Below are 16792 nucleotides of genomic sequence, written 5' to 3' on the forward strand. Positions count from 1 at the left end.
AATGAGTTGGAAAAAGGATCACCCCCTTGTGTAAGTATTTTGTTGAACCACCTTTTGCTTTAATTACAGCCTTTAGTCTGTTGGGATATGTCTCTACTAACTTTGCACATCTAGATGTTGTAATGTTTGACCACACTTCTTTGCAGAACTGCTCAAGTTCAGTAAAATTTGATGGTGACCGTTTGTGGACCGCTGTCTTCAAGTCATTCTACAGATTTTCAATGGGGTTTAAGTCCGGGCTCTGACTAGGCCATGCAAGGACATTCACCTTTTTCTCCTTCAACCGCTGTGTGTTTTGGGTCATTGTCATGTTGGAAGGTAAATCTTCTTCCCATTGACAACTTTCTGGCAGAGAACAGCAGATTTTCCTCAAGAATTTGACAGTATTTTGCCCCATCCATTTTTCCTTCTATCCTGACAGGTGCTCCAGTCCCTGCTGCAGAGAAACAACCCCATAACATGATATTACCACCTCCATGCTTTACTGTAGGAATGGTGTTATTTGGATGGTGAGCTGTACTGGATTTTCGCCAGACATATCGTTTGGCGTTGAGGCCAAATAATTAAATTTTAGTCTCATCTGACCATAACACCATATGGCCATAGAATCTTCAAGGAGCGTTTTGGCAAAGCTCAGTTGTAACTGCATGTGGCCTTTCTTGAGGAGTGGCTTTTTTCTTGCAACCCTCCCATACAAGCCACATTTGTAGAGAATTTGTGATATTGTTGTCATATGCACACAATGACCACTCTTTGTCATGAATTCTGGCAACTGCTTCAGAGTTGCTGTAGGCCTCTAGGTAGCCTCTCTGACCAGTTTCCTACTGGCTCTTTCATCCAGTTTGGAGCGACGTCCTGACTCAGGAAGAGTCTGTGTTGTACCAAATACCTTCCACTTCTTAATAATAGACTTAACTGTGCTTCTAGGCACTGATAAAGCCTTTGATTATTTTTTTATCCATCTCCAGACTTGTGCCTGTCCACAACTTTATCCCAGAGATCTTTTGACAATGCCTTGCCACCCATAGTAGATTGGTAGTGCAACTGAAGAAAACAAAGACTGAAATGCTTTAGGAAAAGCTTGTTTCATGCTGAGCTAATCAAAATGACCACAGCTGATCACAGCTGAAAGTCAGTTGGCTTTGTGTGCTATTGAGATGATTAACTACACCTGGTTGTATTTACAAATCATTTTTAGGAGGGGGTGATTCTTTTTCCAACTCTGTGATTATTTTTTTTATTTTATTTGTAATTATTTTTTATCTTTTTATCTTTCACTTGGATGTTATAAGTTGTAAATACAGCTGAATAATAATATTTTGTCCGTTTTCATTTCAGGCTGCAAAGCAACAATACACTAACCTAAAGGATTATTAGGAACAACTGTTCAATTTCTCATTAATGCAATTATCTAATCAACCAATCACATGGCAGTTGCTTCAATGCATTTAGGGGTGTGGTCCTGGTCAAGACAAACTCCTGAACTCCAAACTGAATGTCAGAATAGCACAACCATTTCTAGGATTTACAAAGAATGGTGTGAAAAGGGAAAAACATCCAGTATGCGGCAGTCCTGTGGGCGAAAATGCCTTGTTGATGCTAGAGGTCAGAGGAGAATGGGCCGACTGATTCTAGCTGATAGAAGAGAAACTTTGACTGAAATAACCACTCGTTACAACTGAGGTATGCAGCAAAGCATTTATGAAGCCACAACACGCACAACCTTGAGGCGGATGGGCTACAACAGCAGAAGACCCCACCAGATACCACTCATCTCCACTACAAATAGGAAAAAGAAGCTACAATTTGCACAAGCTCACCAAAATTGGACTGATGAAGACTGGAAGAATGTTGCTTGGTCTGATGAGTCTCGATTTCTGTTGAGACATTCAGATGGTAGAGTCAGAATTTGGCGTAAACAGAATGAGAACATGGATCCATCATGACTTGTTACCACTGTGCAGGCTGGTGGTGGTGGTGTAATGGTGTGGGGGATGTTTTCTTGGCAAACTTTAGGCCCCTTAGCGTCAATTGGGCATCGTTTAAATGCCACAGCCTACCTGAGCATTGTTTCTGACCATGTCCATCCCTTTATGACCACCATGTACCCATCCTCTGATGGCTACTTCCAGCAAGATAATGCACCATGTCACAAAGCTCGAATCATTTCAAATTGGTTTCTTGAACATGACAATGAGTTCACTGTACTGAAATGGCCCCCACAGTCACTAGATCTCAACCTAATAAGGCATCTTTGGGATGTGGTGCAACGGGAGCTTCGTGCCCTGGATGTGCATCCCACAAATCTCCATCAACTGCAAGATGCCCTCCTATCAATATGGGCCAACATTTCTAAAGAATGCTTTCAGCACCTTGTTGAATCAATGCCACGTAGAATTAAGGCAGTTCTGAAGGTGAAAGGGGGTCAAACACAATATTAGTATGGTGTTCCTAATAATCCTTTAGGTGAGTGTATGTGATTATTTTAAAGGAGGTGATTCTTTTCTATACCCACTGTATATATCCAATTAGAAATGTTGATGGAAATGACTAATTTCGACTTACAATGTTAGTACAAATATTTTACGCACCCTCTTGTGTTTTTTTCTTTTGTCGATCAGAGTTGATAAATGGGCAACTGAGACGCATTTGTCTATTAACTAATAATGTTGTGAAATTACATAACATTGCATTGCTATACTTCCTGTAAATTCACCGAAATTTTTAATTTTAAATCTGAGGTGTGTATTTTAGACAAGGAAGATCTGTGAACAAAATGCAAGTGGATTAAGAGGTCATCTGGATTGGAAGCTATTAAAATAAAGTTCATGTTAATAAGGTAATATTTATAATATTAGAATTATTTAAAAAATGTAATATAGATAATGAATTTGGAAAAAATTTGCCTTTCAGAAGAGAGTTACCGGAAAACAAGCTTATTTGTAAATTTCTAGTTCATATGGATAGTTGGCTATTAAAAAGTTGTTGTATAGTAGGATAAATTCCAAAAACAGCAATAAGTAAGGTCAGTGACCAAAATATAAAATTATTTAGAGCTAATATGTATTTTGGATAATATCATCATCTGTAAAATGATTTAGGCTTAGCCTATTTGTGTTGTATATTTTTTTTAATATAAACAATAATAACACCTTTTTAAATTGTAAATGTGGAGAAAAAAGTTGGCACAAAGAACCAAAAATTTCTAAACAATGATTTCTGCTGAATGCACTTGTAACATGGTCTCAGCCTCAGCCACGTAATATTCCTCCTTTGAAAGCAACGTAAAATCCTTTTTTGAAAACGGAATGAAACCGACAAACCAAAGGGTGTACCTTGATCTCTACCTTCACCTGATTCTAAATATATTGCTGACGTCTTTGTAGGACGTTTTTGGGGAGAGCTATTAACAAACAAACTCAGAATATCAAACACTCTGACGCCACCTTAACGACCCAGTTTCAGACTGAAACTCAAGGTTTCAGTCAGTCGTCAGGCAAAGAGAAACCGGGGAGAAAAGGGAAAAGGGAGCTGGAAAGAGAGATGAGGGAAGGAGAAAGACGTGAGTGGTAGGAAAAGGTAGAAATAGAGAAATGAAAGGAGGGAAGATGGATATACTCTCTTTTCCACAGTTGTGTTCTTTCCTCACAAAGGACTTCAGTGTGATCAGCATTTAGATACATGCTTCTCAAAATATTTTAAATATTTTCATCACCTCCCTTTCTTTCCCTCTTCCAACACAGATGAGCAATGAGGGTAAATGATTCACCCGGAATATAAATGTATAACATTTTAATATGGGTCTGTTAAAGACAGAAATGCACCCAGGCTAATGGTGTGTGTGTGTGTGTGTGTGTTCCTGCTTTCCTACCTTAGTGAGATCTAAAGGTTACACCCCATACAGTTATACATACAGATGAAAAAGGCCCATAGGTGCTCACCACATAAGGTGATACATAGACATACAGATGGATAAGGGGCTTAACAGTTACAGTGATCAGATGGCAGCTCAGGCAATTGGTTTTTGAAGGAGCAGATTGCAGAGTTTAAGGAGCTTCAGTTCAGTGTTGTTTTTTTCTCAGGCATTCTTAATAGAAACATCGTCTTTATAACGCCGTTTTGTCTTTTTTGCTTTCAGGACGCATGCAACTTGGATACGTAAATGACTTAGGATTTATTAACTCCCCTCAACCTAATCACCATCAATACAATCATGGCCATACTTCAATCATGGCCATACTTTACCATGTAAACATTGCTTTTTGGCAATGGAGTCAATCAAACACGGCCAGAGCCTGGCATTTTGAGCCACCTCTTAATCAGCAGGATTCCTTCCTATCGCTCTCTTCCTCGACCTCTCTCTCCGTTTCTGTCGCTTTCCCTACTCATCCATCTTTGCCTCTCTCGTTTTTCTTAATAGACCTCAATGTCTTCCTCAAAATTAATTGATTCAGAAATCAATTTCATTCAACACAGAGCTGTATAAACTCTAAATATTTTTTTGGGGTGGGAGAGTTAATGACGTGTTGTTTTAGATAACAAAAAAGCAATTTTCTATGTCAGGCCTTGTCTGTCTGCTTCTTTCAGTGTCCAACAGTAAAGCCTTGTGTCTATTGATGTCTGTAATCTGTTAATTAGCTAGCAGGGAAAAGGGGGAGGGTTGGCGGGTGGGTTAGAATGTTGTTGCTATGACTAAAAAAGAAGTGGGTTAAATCAGAGATTTTTTTCTCAATTTCTCACATCCACATGTGTGTCCCCGCCTCACATCCTAACTCACTTGAAAATGTCCTAGGGGAAGGAATCTAGGAGATCATTGTAAAGGAGGATTACCTTAAAGTCTCCTTTGCTTCCATTTCCTTTTTGAAAAGGAGGCAAGGAGAAAGGATGCGAGGAAAAGGAGGCAAAGAAAAAGAGTAGGCAAGAGGTTAAGCAAAATACTATTGACGTTCAACCAGCTTCTTTGTTTGGAAAGGAAAAATCCATAAAAATCATATGACTGTCAACAGAAATTGAAACTGAAATAATAAGGCAAATTACTCTTTGAAGACAAACTCTCCCAGGAAACAGCGGCACTGGCAAGGCTAAGAATAAAAATGTATTTCAAATGCAAATATCGCCACCATAGCATTTTTACCACCTACCAACTTCAGTAGAATTTTGTTTAATGAAAAACAAGGCGGCAATGTTATTTTATCTAAACAACTCTAGAAAATGAAGTGAAGTTGTGAGGCCTGCACACGGATAGGGCTCATTGACTCTTACATTCTCACGTGAAGTAGATATCCTGTGTGGCATACAGTGGGTAGGTTCTTAATAGTTTAACCTTCGGTAGGCACAGATTATTAGCTTCACAAAGGTAGACCGTTTTCATTCACTAATTATCCTTCTTAGATTTTCTTATCATTTCAGTTTAAAGCCACAGTAAATATCCAGTATTACCTCAAAGAGCTTTGTCACTTTCCAGTTTTCCTTGATATCCATGGCTGAGCAATCGAAGATGATGTGTGTTGTACTTTGAACAAAATATTGTTGGTCAGCTATTGGAGATCAGACAGCAATGTGCAGTGGGAAGCAACTAAAATAATCTCAGATTGGTATTGAATCAATTCTCTCACATTTTTCATGTTAGTTAGCAGGTAATCAACAGTGTCATTGAGTTTATACACCATCCAGGTCAGAGGTCTGGCCGAAGTGCTGCTAGCACTTTTCTTCTTATGACGCAGTGAGAGCAACTCGTAAGGCGAAATGCATAAGGTCTCTTACAGATCTAAAATAAACACCATGTATGTTAGATGTGTCAAATCCGAGTGCCTCTCTACCTTAGCTTACTACATAACACCTGCTAGTGTGTTCCAGAAAATATAGCACTCTGGTTACTCTGAACACCTGCTAGTATGTTCCAGAATATATATCACTCTGGTTACGTCTAACATCTGCTAGTGTGCTCCAGAAGTGTGCTCCAGAAGATATACCACTCCAGTTACTCCTAACATCTGCATCTCAGATCACTTCACACCTTAAATAAATGAATTAAAAAAGCTGATATCAGTCAACTGCACCTGTTGACTCTCCTACTGTAGTCCTATCTGTACATGGCCACCAAATATATTTTCTCTGTACTGTGTTGTCATGCCTTTGGACAGGCCGTTGAGTAACCAATCTCAAGTGATTTACCTTGTTAAATAACAGTTAAATGTAATACAAAAACAACAGTCTTTCATGGTAGAGGGCTGAGGAGAGATTGACTTGTTTTTTGAGAAACATTCGAGTGTTAAAAATATTCAAATAATCAACAGCAGGTTGTTTTGTCTATAACTGTTCTGTCCCTAAGACATTATGTCATAAACCTGTTAGGCCTCAGGGAAAATTTTTCATGACCCCCTGACATTTTTTTTTTTGCTAGTTCTTAGTTTTACTTGTCTCATAGTTTTGCAAACAACAGGAGTAAACTGACAGTTCTCAATTCCAGGCAACATGGTGGAGTAAAAAATAAGGGAGAAAATGCCCAGGGCTTAAAAACCTTAGTTTTCTTATACATCTTTCCGTAACCGAGTCCACCAAGGTCTTGATTAGTAAACTACTGGTCTGTTCACATCTCTTAGCAACAATACAGACACCCACACCAACTGTGGTTTCATTATAGTGTTCACAACTTACGTTTGAGACCGACGCAGTTGATTACAGTGTGTTGTTTGTAGAAATCACAATCAATTGGTTCAAGGCATACCAATCATCCGGCTTTGCCACCGTGTTGGTGTCAATGACTGATTTTAGTGGCAAACCTAAACACTACACTTCAAAGTAAATCACAGCTCTGGTAGAAAAACACTCAGGAAAAACTGTTACATTAATTTATGTTATTTCAGGAGTAACAATAACACAGAATAATATTCCAAACCATTAGGCATGTGTATTGAGGACCCAAATTGGGTGAGAATAATCAGATTTTCCCTTTTTCCTTTAATAAATTTAGCCGACACTTTAATCCAGATACACATACATGAGCAATTAGTATTAACTGTCTTGATCTAGGTAAAAACAAATATTTCTCCTCGCTGTCTCTGGGGTTCGATCTAGACATTTTTCGGACACTCTATATCAGGACCTGCTCCAGGCATTTTTTATCAATGGGGGGGAATTCATATACCATTTGCAGTGTTTAAAGGGAAACAAAATGGGGGGGCCACAGATTCTATCTGGGGGCTTTGCCCCCTGTGGATCCAGGCCTGCTCTACAGATTACCAAAACAGTGGCTACTGGGTATATTACACCTAACAATTCTGTGGGGCAGAAAACTTTGTCTGAAGCTATATAAATCAAGAGAAATCTGAGAATCACAGCATTACTCATTTACTTTCTCCGCACAGCATCAGATCTCTGAAGCAAGGGAATCAAATCTTTTTTGTGAACGGATGAATCGATCTTACTGAGAGAAGCTGTAGTAGTGAGCGCGACGGAGCTCAGGTGTAATGCGGTTATTTGTTTACACGTGAAGCAGTTCAAACAGTTTCCTTAACTATCTTCCTACATTTGGGTTAAAGCCCTCGCCGATCATCCACTTCTAATGCAAGTGGTTGCCTGGGTTATTACAGAAGTAGCAGCTTTTGTATGTATGTATCGAACAGATACGGACCCAGCATATTCAATGATTTTCAGCAGAGCAGGGAAATTAACACTGACCATCCACAAGGAGAGTAGCTCTCAGCGAGTGATGAGTGGGAGTACAGACAGTTCACCTTCTCTCAAACACTCTGGACTGAGCCTTGACCAGACCGACCCCAGTAGGCTACAGTCTCAAATGATATGACTTGCAGCAGCACCCAAAATGGTATAGAGGATGGAACAGCTAGTCCCGAAGACAGTGACCAGATTCAATCCACGTAAGCTAGATACATTTTGTGAAACAGAATCAAAAGGAAACATTTGTAAAATAAGCAGCCAGGGAGAAAAAGCATTCCAATCTATTCACAGCATGTAATAAGCAATTAAGCCTGAATCATTACAATACAAACACATTTCCAAATAGAAAATACCATATGACGATAATTCTAAATGTTAAAAGTCCTCGTCCAAAAGGCAGACATCCATCCATCCATCCATCTTCTCCCGCTTATCCGGGGCCGGGTCGCGGGGGCAGCAGTCTAAGCAGGGATGCCCAGACTTCCCTCTCCCCAGACACTTCCTCTAGCTCTTCCGGGGGGACACCGAGGCGTTCCCAGGCCAGCCGGGAGACATAGTCCCTCCAGCGTGTCCTAGGTCTTCCCCGGGGTCTCTTCCCGGTGGGACGGGACCGGAACACCTTCCCAGGAAGGCGTTCCGGAGGCATCCGAAAAAGATGCCCAAGCCACCTCAGCTGACCCCTCTCGATGTGGAGGAGCAGCGGCTCTACTCTGAGCTCCTCCCGGGTGACCGAGCTTCTCACCCTATCTCTAAGGGATCGCCCGGCCACCCTGCGGAGAAAGCTCATTTCGGCCGCCTGTATCCGGGATCTTGTCCTTTCGGTCATGACCCAAAGCTCATGACCATAGGTGAGAGTAGGAACGTAGATTGACTGGTAAATCGAGAGCTTCGCCTTGCGGCTCAGCTCTTTCTTCACCACGACAGACCGATACATCGACTGCATTACTGCAGAAGCTGCACCGATCCGTCTGTCAATCTCCCGTTCCATCCTTCCCTCACTCGTGAACAAGACCCCTAGATACTTAAACTCCTCCACTTGAGGCAGGCACTCTCCACCAACCTGAAGTGGGCAAGCCACCCTTTTCCGACTGAGGACCATGGCCTCAGATTTGGAGGTACTGATTTTCATCCCCACCGCTTCACACTCGGCTGCAAACCGTCCCAGTGCATGCTGAAGGTCCTGGTTAGAAGGGGCCAACACGACAACATCATCTGCAAAGAGCAGAGACGAAATTGTGTGGTCCCCAAACCGGAGGGTCGGAGGGTGTCAGGTTTGGGGACCACAAAAGGCAGACAAATTACCCAAAATAATTTTTTAAAACATTTGCTGGCGCCACTTCAAAAGTCAGTCTAGTCAAAAGAACAAGGCAAAATGCCAGGCAATTTGCTCTCAGTTAGTGACATGTTTCTAGAAGGCCTAACACAGTAACAGCAAAAAATATATAAAACATGAAATATGACTGAACCACATTACCCCATTACAACCCATTACAATCCCTTATTGAGGTCTCCAACCCTGCTCCTGGAGAGCTAATGACCTGGGTGTTTTGTCTCCAAGCCTAATTTAGCATACTTGACTAACCATTGAATGAGGCTGCATAGCCGGAGAGAAAACAACCAGGACGGTAGCACGCCAGGAGGAGTGTTGGAGACACTATTCTACAAACATCTTCCGGGATGTCCCCTAGAACCAACCAGGATGTTCACAATACCTCCAGGAAACCGCAGCGCAACACCTTCAGAATGTCTTCAAAAACGTCCTCTTAGGCATCCCAAACCGGGAACTAGAGAAAACCTCTAGGGCAGGGGTATTCAAATCTTACACTACGAGGCCCGGAGCCTGATGGTTTTCTGTCCTACCTCAACATTAATTGGACCCACCTGGTGTCTTAAGCCTGAATGATTTTCTCTGACTAGAGGGTTGCAATGAAAAAATGGAGTGGAACTGGCTTTGAAGGCCAGAATTGAATTCCCCTGCTCTAGGGTACTATGAAAAAATGCTGAAAGGAGTTACTGCAACCCTTTTGGGACATGATGGGTTTGCAAAATTAATGTAATGATAACGTCCTATGTTCTGACATGGTCCTAAGTGACATCATGAGAACCACACAAAGATCCGCCAGAGAAATTCCCTAATTCACAAAATGTTCTAGGGAGTAGAAAAAATATAAGACCTAAGGAAACTTACAAATGAGGACATACTTGCTCTTCTCAAAAGATTATTTGTATTTCTGATGAACAAAAAAGAAACATTTTGAATGATACAGCCCTTTGAATGAGATGGCATCAGCATTAACCGTCTCACATTTTTGAATGTGGGAAGTTCTTTCAACCTGTTACTTTTGAGAGACATTAAATGGACTGGAAACAGGGAGGGAAAGAGGTACTGAGGGAGGGGATGAGAAGAACATGAAAGCTAAAAGGTAACTAATTTTCCCTTAATGTGAAGGCAGGCCCAACGCTCAGAGCTGCTGCTGGCAGAAAGTACGGTAACTATATTAATTATATTAATATTTTCGGAACACTAAAATGTGCACACATTTAACCCACTTTTATGACAATTCTTAACACATCCCATACAATATCCCACTTAAATATGGATTCGAATTTTTACTAGCGGTTGATACATCGGCTCCTCGATCTAAGCTTGATTCCCAGTGGGCTGACGGCCGTCGCAGTGTAAAGCACAGCGGGATTGTTTTCCAACAGCCTGGAGCCTTTCCGCTACCTACTCAACGTCGACTGACAACCAACCGCTATGGTCTGACCAGCCAATGAACCGACAGCCAGATATGGAGTCAGTGGCTGTGTTATCTAACATGAGCACTTTCCACTGGCGCACTCCGCAGACAGATTGCGAAGGAAATTGAGTGGATTCCAGAGGCAATAGCACCGAGGCAGCAGACGGCACACGAAGGACAGACAAGACACTAAACAATTAGCCATTACGCAAAGTAATTGCACGCTGTTGACCAACCTCAGTATCAGAACGGGCGTAGGTCAGGAGTCGTCACACGAGAGGCCCGCATATCGAGGAAGGTCCACTAGGGTTCCAATGCCACGGACAGTGTATTCTGTTTTGGGATGGATATTACCTCACTGGATTCAATTCACTAATTAGCTACATGCAAAGTGTAAGCAACATGATGCCTTTTTGTTGTTAGAACTGCATCGTTATTTTTTACGGTTTGATACAATTTGCGAAAACCAAACTGACCGGTAAACATAGGAAGTATCAGGGCAAACATCCTCTCGGAGTACAAAAAACATACAAGTTCTTTGAGGTAGAAAATGCCACCGGTGTTAGTTTGAAGTGCTTTCAAGTAAGCAATGCAGATTTTGCCAGCTCCGGTGTCCCGAATTTGAATCACGAATTAGGACAAAGCTAATGACGCTAACTCCTGGCTGGGAGAAAAGTAAAGAATAGCTTATATCGTCTAGGGCCAGACCGGGCCTGTGTTCAAAAGAAGGTAATCAGGCTGGGCTGGGTTCAGGCTTGCCAAATTGTAAAAGAATACAAATAAAGCTGTGTGCTCTCCTCTCTGTCGAGCTGCAGTGGCAGGGACAGGTGCGGTAATGACAGTTATTAACTCGTTTCTTACTTGGCTCTGACAGAAGTGTATGGTACTGAAATTGCTTATTTTGAGATTACGAAAGAAAAAAAACATAACATTTTGGCCACATGTGCCCTCCACGCTCTATTCATAAGACATGTGTTTGTTTAACTGACAATTATCTTGCTCTCCTCTCCACCTAAACCAGACACTAAATCCAGCACCAGTTTTTAGTTGCAAACATTATTTCCACCCTCAATATAAAAGATTTTGTTATAATGACTGTCACAGAGTTGTACATTATTAAAGAAACCGAAATGTTGGGGGATAGTCATATAATACTACTTTAAACACACAAAAGTGTAAAAAAAAGAATATATATATATATATTGAATTTGGGAAATATCCTTTTCCAGTGGTTTCGATTTGTTGATGGTTGTTCCAGTTGAAGTTGACTGTATCAAACCACACAGGCAACAGACGCAGCAGCATGTGTCAGATTTCCAAAGATATACAGGCTGTGGGTGTATTATATCCAACCAAATCAACAGTTGTTCATTTTATTCATGTCCCCTCCCCTGCTCACCTTAACAAGGCAAGGTTCCCTCTCCCTCCACACTTGGCTCTCTGTGGTCTCTGCCGTGTTAGCGAAACTGCAACATGGTCCATTGAAAATCTGTGATTTTTTTTTTCCCAGTCCGTTTTAGGGGGCGCTCCATATATTTATGTACTGTTGGGCTTCGGCTAATAGGCCCTGGGATGGACCTGGCAACTCAGAGGGGAAGTTCACCCAAGCAAAGTTTTAGGTCGAACAATCCCTTTTGGTCACACCTTGAATACATATTATTTCTAACATAACAAAATATACCTCCTACATCTATAAATATATTACAATATGTTGTATTCTGATCAGGATCAGGTCCATCTGCCTGGAATACATGCTAGTCGAAACCAGATTGTAACGGACAAGCTTTTAAACAGCAGGTGTTTGTGTCTGTTCACCAGGTGTGCCGTAGCCTGGTTGAGTGAGTGTGTGTATACATGTGTACTCTAAATTCACATTTTTAAAAGTACAGTAACAGTTTTAAAAGGAGAATGAAGAAATTTCTCAGGTTTTCTTCACTTACAAAATAAGAGTACTTTACATTTGGGGTTAAGATTAGGATAAGGGTTGTTTTTTGGGTAAGAGAAAACACTTTTCATAGTACTCGATCTTTGGTCAATACTCTGACAGAAATGTGGGATTGTGTGAATGTGTGTGTGTGTGTGTGTCAGCAGAAGTATATTTGCAATGTGGAGCCCTGCTATTCACTGCCATCTGGGACCACTTCATTGTTAATTCCATCAACATGCAACAACATGCTAAATAAACTAGACTGCTGACTAACGGCAGGTTCAAATCCTCATTTCACTTCATTATCAGTAATCTCTCCTCTCCTCCTCTCTCACCTACAGTATTGTTCAATTTGTTAATTATGTGTGTGTTAAACATTTTCAGTATTGTGTGGCTAAGGGAGTTCATAGATTTGGCCAGCCACGAAAAGGCTGACGTGTCAAGCACTGATCGGGAAATACTCACGGAGGTCAACCATTGAACAAAGGGCTTTCCTTATTCCAAGCGGCATTTATGGTGGTCAGCTGAACACGGAAACTGGTTCAGTAGGCACTGCTCTGAGACAAAGGTCTTTCATTAGACATTCAAAGATTCAATCAGAGAAGACCACGGTGGCAAAATGGAGATAATAACCTGAACGACATCTCTCAACATCGCGATCGATAGGCGTGGGCGAAGTAAGTCAGTCGATATGATCTCCATAGCAACAGGACATGTGTAGACGACTGAACGGTCCAGATGTCACGGCATGTTTGTTGAGAGGCGTGTCCAGAGCGACACGTAGCATGACAGACAAGTACATCAACTGGGCAACAAATCAGCTGAACATCGCAACATAACGGGTGGCTAAGCAACCCAGAATATGCTATTAATAACTAATTGCACTGTTAAAAGGGAAGGGTAAACGCGAACCCACTGAAGTAAAATTAAAGAAGTATTTGGTCAGAAACTCTACTCTAGTTTTAATTCAGTCACGGCGAAAACCTTGTTGTGGCAGAACAAAGAGAGATCAAAGCAAAGCCATCGGATTAACATCAGTTCTTTCCCAGTTGCCATGTTGATTCATTATTCTGTTGTGTATTTATTTTTAGCCAAATAAATTCAATGAATTTATTGACAGTCTACCTCATATTCACGTGAGTAGCATACTGGCGAAAGTGTGAAGGAGTGGAATAGCAAAGTAGGGGGAATGACAGTGCTGTTCTTGCTGACAAACACATTAATTCCGCCATACTCTAGCGCATTGCTAAGAATTAAATTATGCCACTGATCAGACCACAAAAAAACATCCTGAATGACAAATCTATGTGTTGCCCCCATCTAGAATCAATTTACTGCAATGGGATTAATTATAACAAAAATGTTAGGACTTATGACTAGAAAGTGTGTAACTCTTCTAAGTGTATCTATACTCCATTCATAACCAACAGATCAATTCATGCAGTTGGTGCATCTGGTCATTGAAATTCATGAGCATACAAACATACATACATGAATATGACCTGTGGTGATCTATAGAGACGGTGTGTGTGTTTGTTTTTCTGAGTGTGTTTCTGAGTGTGTTTGTGATGAACATTAAAAAAAGGAAACAACCAAACCCCATCCGTGAAATTTTGTACAACATTTTCACTGTAAATAGGCAAGGTTATGCTTTTTGTGGGTTGTTGCTGTTCAACTGGGTTGCTTGTTCTACTTTTACACAAAGTATAAATCTGCAGGCAAGCTTCTCAGACACCAATCTCTTATGACGCCTGGACACCCTGGGATATAAACATAGGCTGGTGGAGTTGATATTTGTCAGTCTCTGCCGCACACATAGGTTCACTGGGCATGGCCTTCAGACTGCAGGCCTGTCTTGGAGCAGAGCAAGGCAGCGGGCTGGATACGACTCTTTCTGCTGTTGTGGGCGGCCTAGCTTTGTGGAGAAGAAGGTTACTCTGCAATCCCTGAGTGTAGCAACAAGATTCAAATAAAGTATTTAAAAGGGTGTGAAAGAAAGAAAAAAGTATGTATGTGTGTGTGAGAGAGGGAGGGTTACAGCTGAAGCACTCTGCAATTTCAAAGTAAAAAAAAAAAGAAAAAGTACATACACCCCCAGTTGTATTGCCCCTTCTATGCTGATGTAACTTAGCCTGGTCATTTCTTCTAATTGTCTAGTCTCTCACAGTTACTGGGAGAAATGTTTGCCCACTCGTCTTTACAGTACTGCTTCAACTGCATCATGTTCGAAGGCTTTCTTGCTTCCTGCTTCAGGTCCCCGAGGTGGATGGTACGGACCTGACTCATTTGTCGCTCTCTAGCAGCTCCGTGTGGTAGGTGATGCCAATCGTAGATATTGGCAATGGAATTTGTTCTCTTCCAGCATGTGTGTATTTGTGTGTGTGTATGTGTGTGTGTGTGTACACTAACCAAAACTTGCCGGTTGAGCAAGCAGTTTTACAAGAAGCGGAACACCTTTGCAGATGTACTTGGAGGAGTTGTGTCTCGATCTTCTACTCTCCCGAGGCCAAGCATAGATCACAAACTACAGAAAAACAGGAAACAAAAATCCCCCCGATAAAATACAAGGACCGATCTGAGGTTTGGTTCATTCTGGACCACCCATCTGGACCTGCCACTCACCACTCCTGTGATACCTGTCTTTAACTTTCCTCACACCTGATTTATAACCCATCTGAGTGTACATTGTGCATTTTTTTTTCATCTGTCAGTGCATATGAAGGGGGCAATCTTCATTCAGTGGTCCGGCATTGAAGTGGATGTTATTCACAACTGAAATCCATCGAGACCTGTGTATATTCAACTTGTCCATACATTTCAAGGCCTTCCCCGAGCATTTAAATTGGAAAAGAGTCGCTCCATGTGTAAAAGCAAGGCAGTCGAGTGTTTACATGCGCAAAACACTTATTCATCAGAGAACTGATGAAATTAGGGGTTAGTGAGTCGGTCCTTCCTGAGAGAGAAGCTTTCCATCAACAATCCTTGGCGGAGAGAGACAGGCGGGCCGTGCTAGAAGGTGAATAGTAAGTGCTTTGAGATAAGCATTTAAAAGGCCAAATACCCTTGAAACAACAGTCAACAAAGCCTTGTGAGGATGTACGGAAGGAGAAGGGCTGAGGAACTCTTTTGATAAGCACACAAAGATTCTCTCTCACACACACACACACACACACACACACACACACGCACGCACACACACACATACGCACACACACACATACGCACGCATGCACACTCTCACATACATTAAAAAAAGGAGCAGATGTCCTGAGGAAGTCTTTTGATAAGAGCTGCAAAGTATGAGATATTTTCAAAGCTTTCTACTGTCTAATGAAATACAGGGAAAGCGCAGGCACGCACACACACACACATACACACACACATGCACACACACACGCATGCGCAAACACGCACACACACACACACACACACATCAGTACTCATAATGGAGATGACGTGCAGAAGCCATAATCAGTTGCTTGTGTAGAGATAAGGACTGGTGAAGAATAGCTTTGTGGGAGGAGGTTTGTACGATACACAACCCAATTTACCATATTTTTTTTATCTAACTACTTAAAAACTGAATACTGATAGAAAATGCAGAATATGCACTTGGGAAAGTAAAAAGTACAGTGAGAAAATGCATATCTGATGCGTCTAACTTCTCTGTATTTCCACACACACACACACACACACACACACACACACACACACACACACACACACACACACTATTCAAAGTACCTTCAGAAGGAATGTAGGACCCCTTCACTTTCCTTCAGGTTTTGCTGTGCAACAAACCGAATTTTGATTCAAATCAAATGTATTTTATGAAGCCCTGTTTCACACCAGCAGCCCAGAAAGGGCCAACCAGAAGGAAAGCCAAGCATTCAATCAAAATGGACACCAACGAACCCCAACCACCCTGACAGAGGGCCGTGTACAGCCCACAGAATTCACTCCTATTGCACAAGGACAACAAGGGTAAGCCAGTGACTCCGCCCCTGAATAGCCTTGGAGAGAGGACATCCCAGTGGAGATGAGAGACCGCCAGGCAAAGACAGCAAGGGTGGCTTGTAAATCCAGTGCCTTTTCGTTCAACCTTCAAACCACTGGGCGATATTACACTTAATCGTAGACCTTGTCGAAGAGATGAGTCTTTAGTAGACGCTTAAAGGTTAAGATTGAGTCTGCGTCTAAGACCTTAATTGGCACATTATTCCACAGTTTTGGAGCTCAGTGGGAAAAAGCCATGCCTCCAGCAGTTTGTTTAGAAATTATAGGTACAGTAAGGAATATGTACAGTTAGTATTTTTGCCATCAATCTACACACAATAAACCTTAAAGACAAAGCAAAGACTTGTTTTTAGAAATGTGCGCCTATTTATTGAAAACGGAAAATTGAAATATCCCAGAAGTACTCAGCGCCTTTGCGATGATGCTC

The 16792-nt window shown here is 41.6% G+C and overlaps 1 protein-coding gene across 8 annotated transcripts in view; it reads right to left on the bottom strand.

Moving 5' to 3' along the window:
• The window catches only part of syndig1l (synapse differentiation inducing 1-like), a 211167-nt gene that overhangs the window by 162584 nt on the left and 31791 nt on the right, over nucleotides 1–16792 (bottom strand). For 4 of the 8 annotated variants that reach the window (XM_010887478.5, XM_010887479.5, XM_010887485.5 and 1 more), the window contains exon 1: nucleotides 9393–9530. The exons of 3 other annotated variants lie outside the window; for them this stretch is intronic. The gene's annotated coding sequence lies outside the window, so the exon portion shown is untranslated. Of the gene's footprint in view, nucleotides 1–9392; nucleotides 9531–10657; nucleotides 10691–16792 lie in introns of those variants that run through there. One more of the 8 variants, XM_034289959.1, reaches the window with a different exon arrangement.

The sequence above is a fragment of the Esox lucius genome, chromosome 23, assembly GCF_011004845.1.
Source record: "Esox lucius isolate fEsoLuc1 chromosome 23, fEsoLuc1.pri, whole genome shotgun sequence".
Classification (NCBI taxonomy): Eukaryota; Metazoa; Chordata; class Actinopteri; order Esociformes; family Esocidae; genus Esox; species Esox lucius.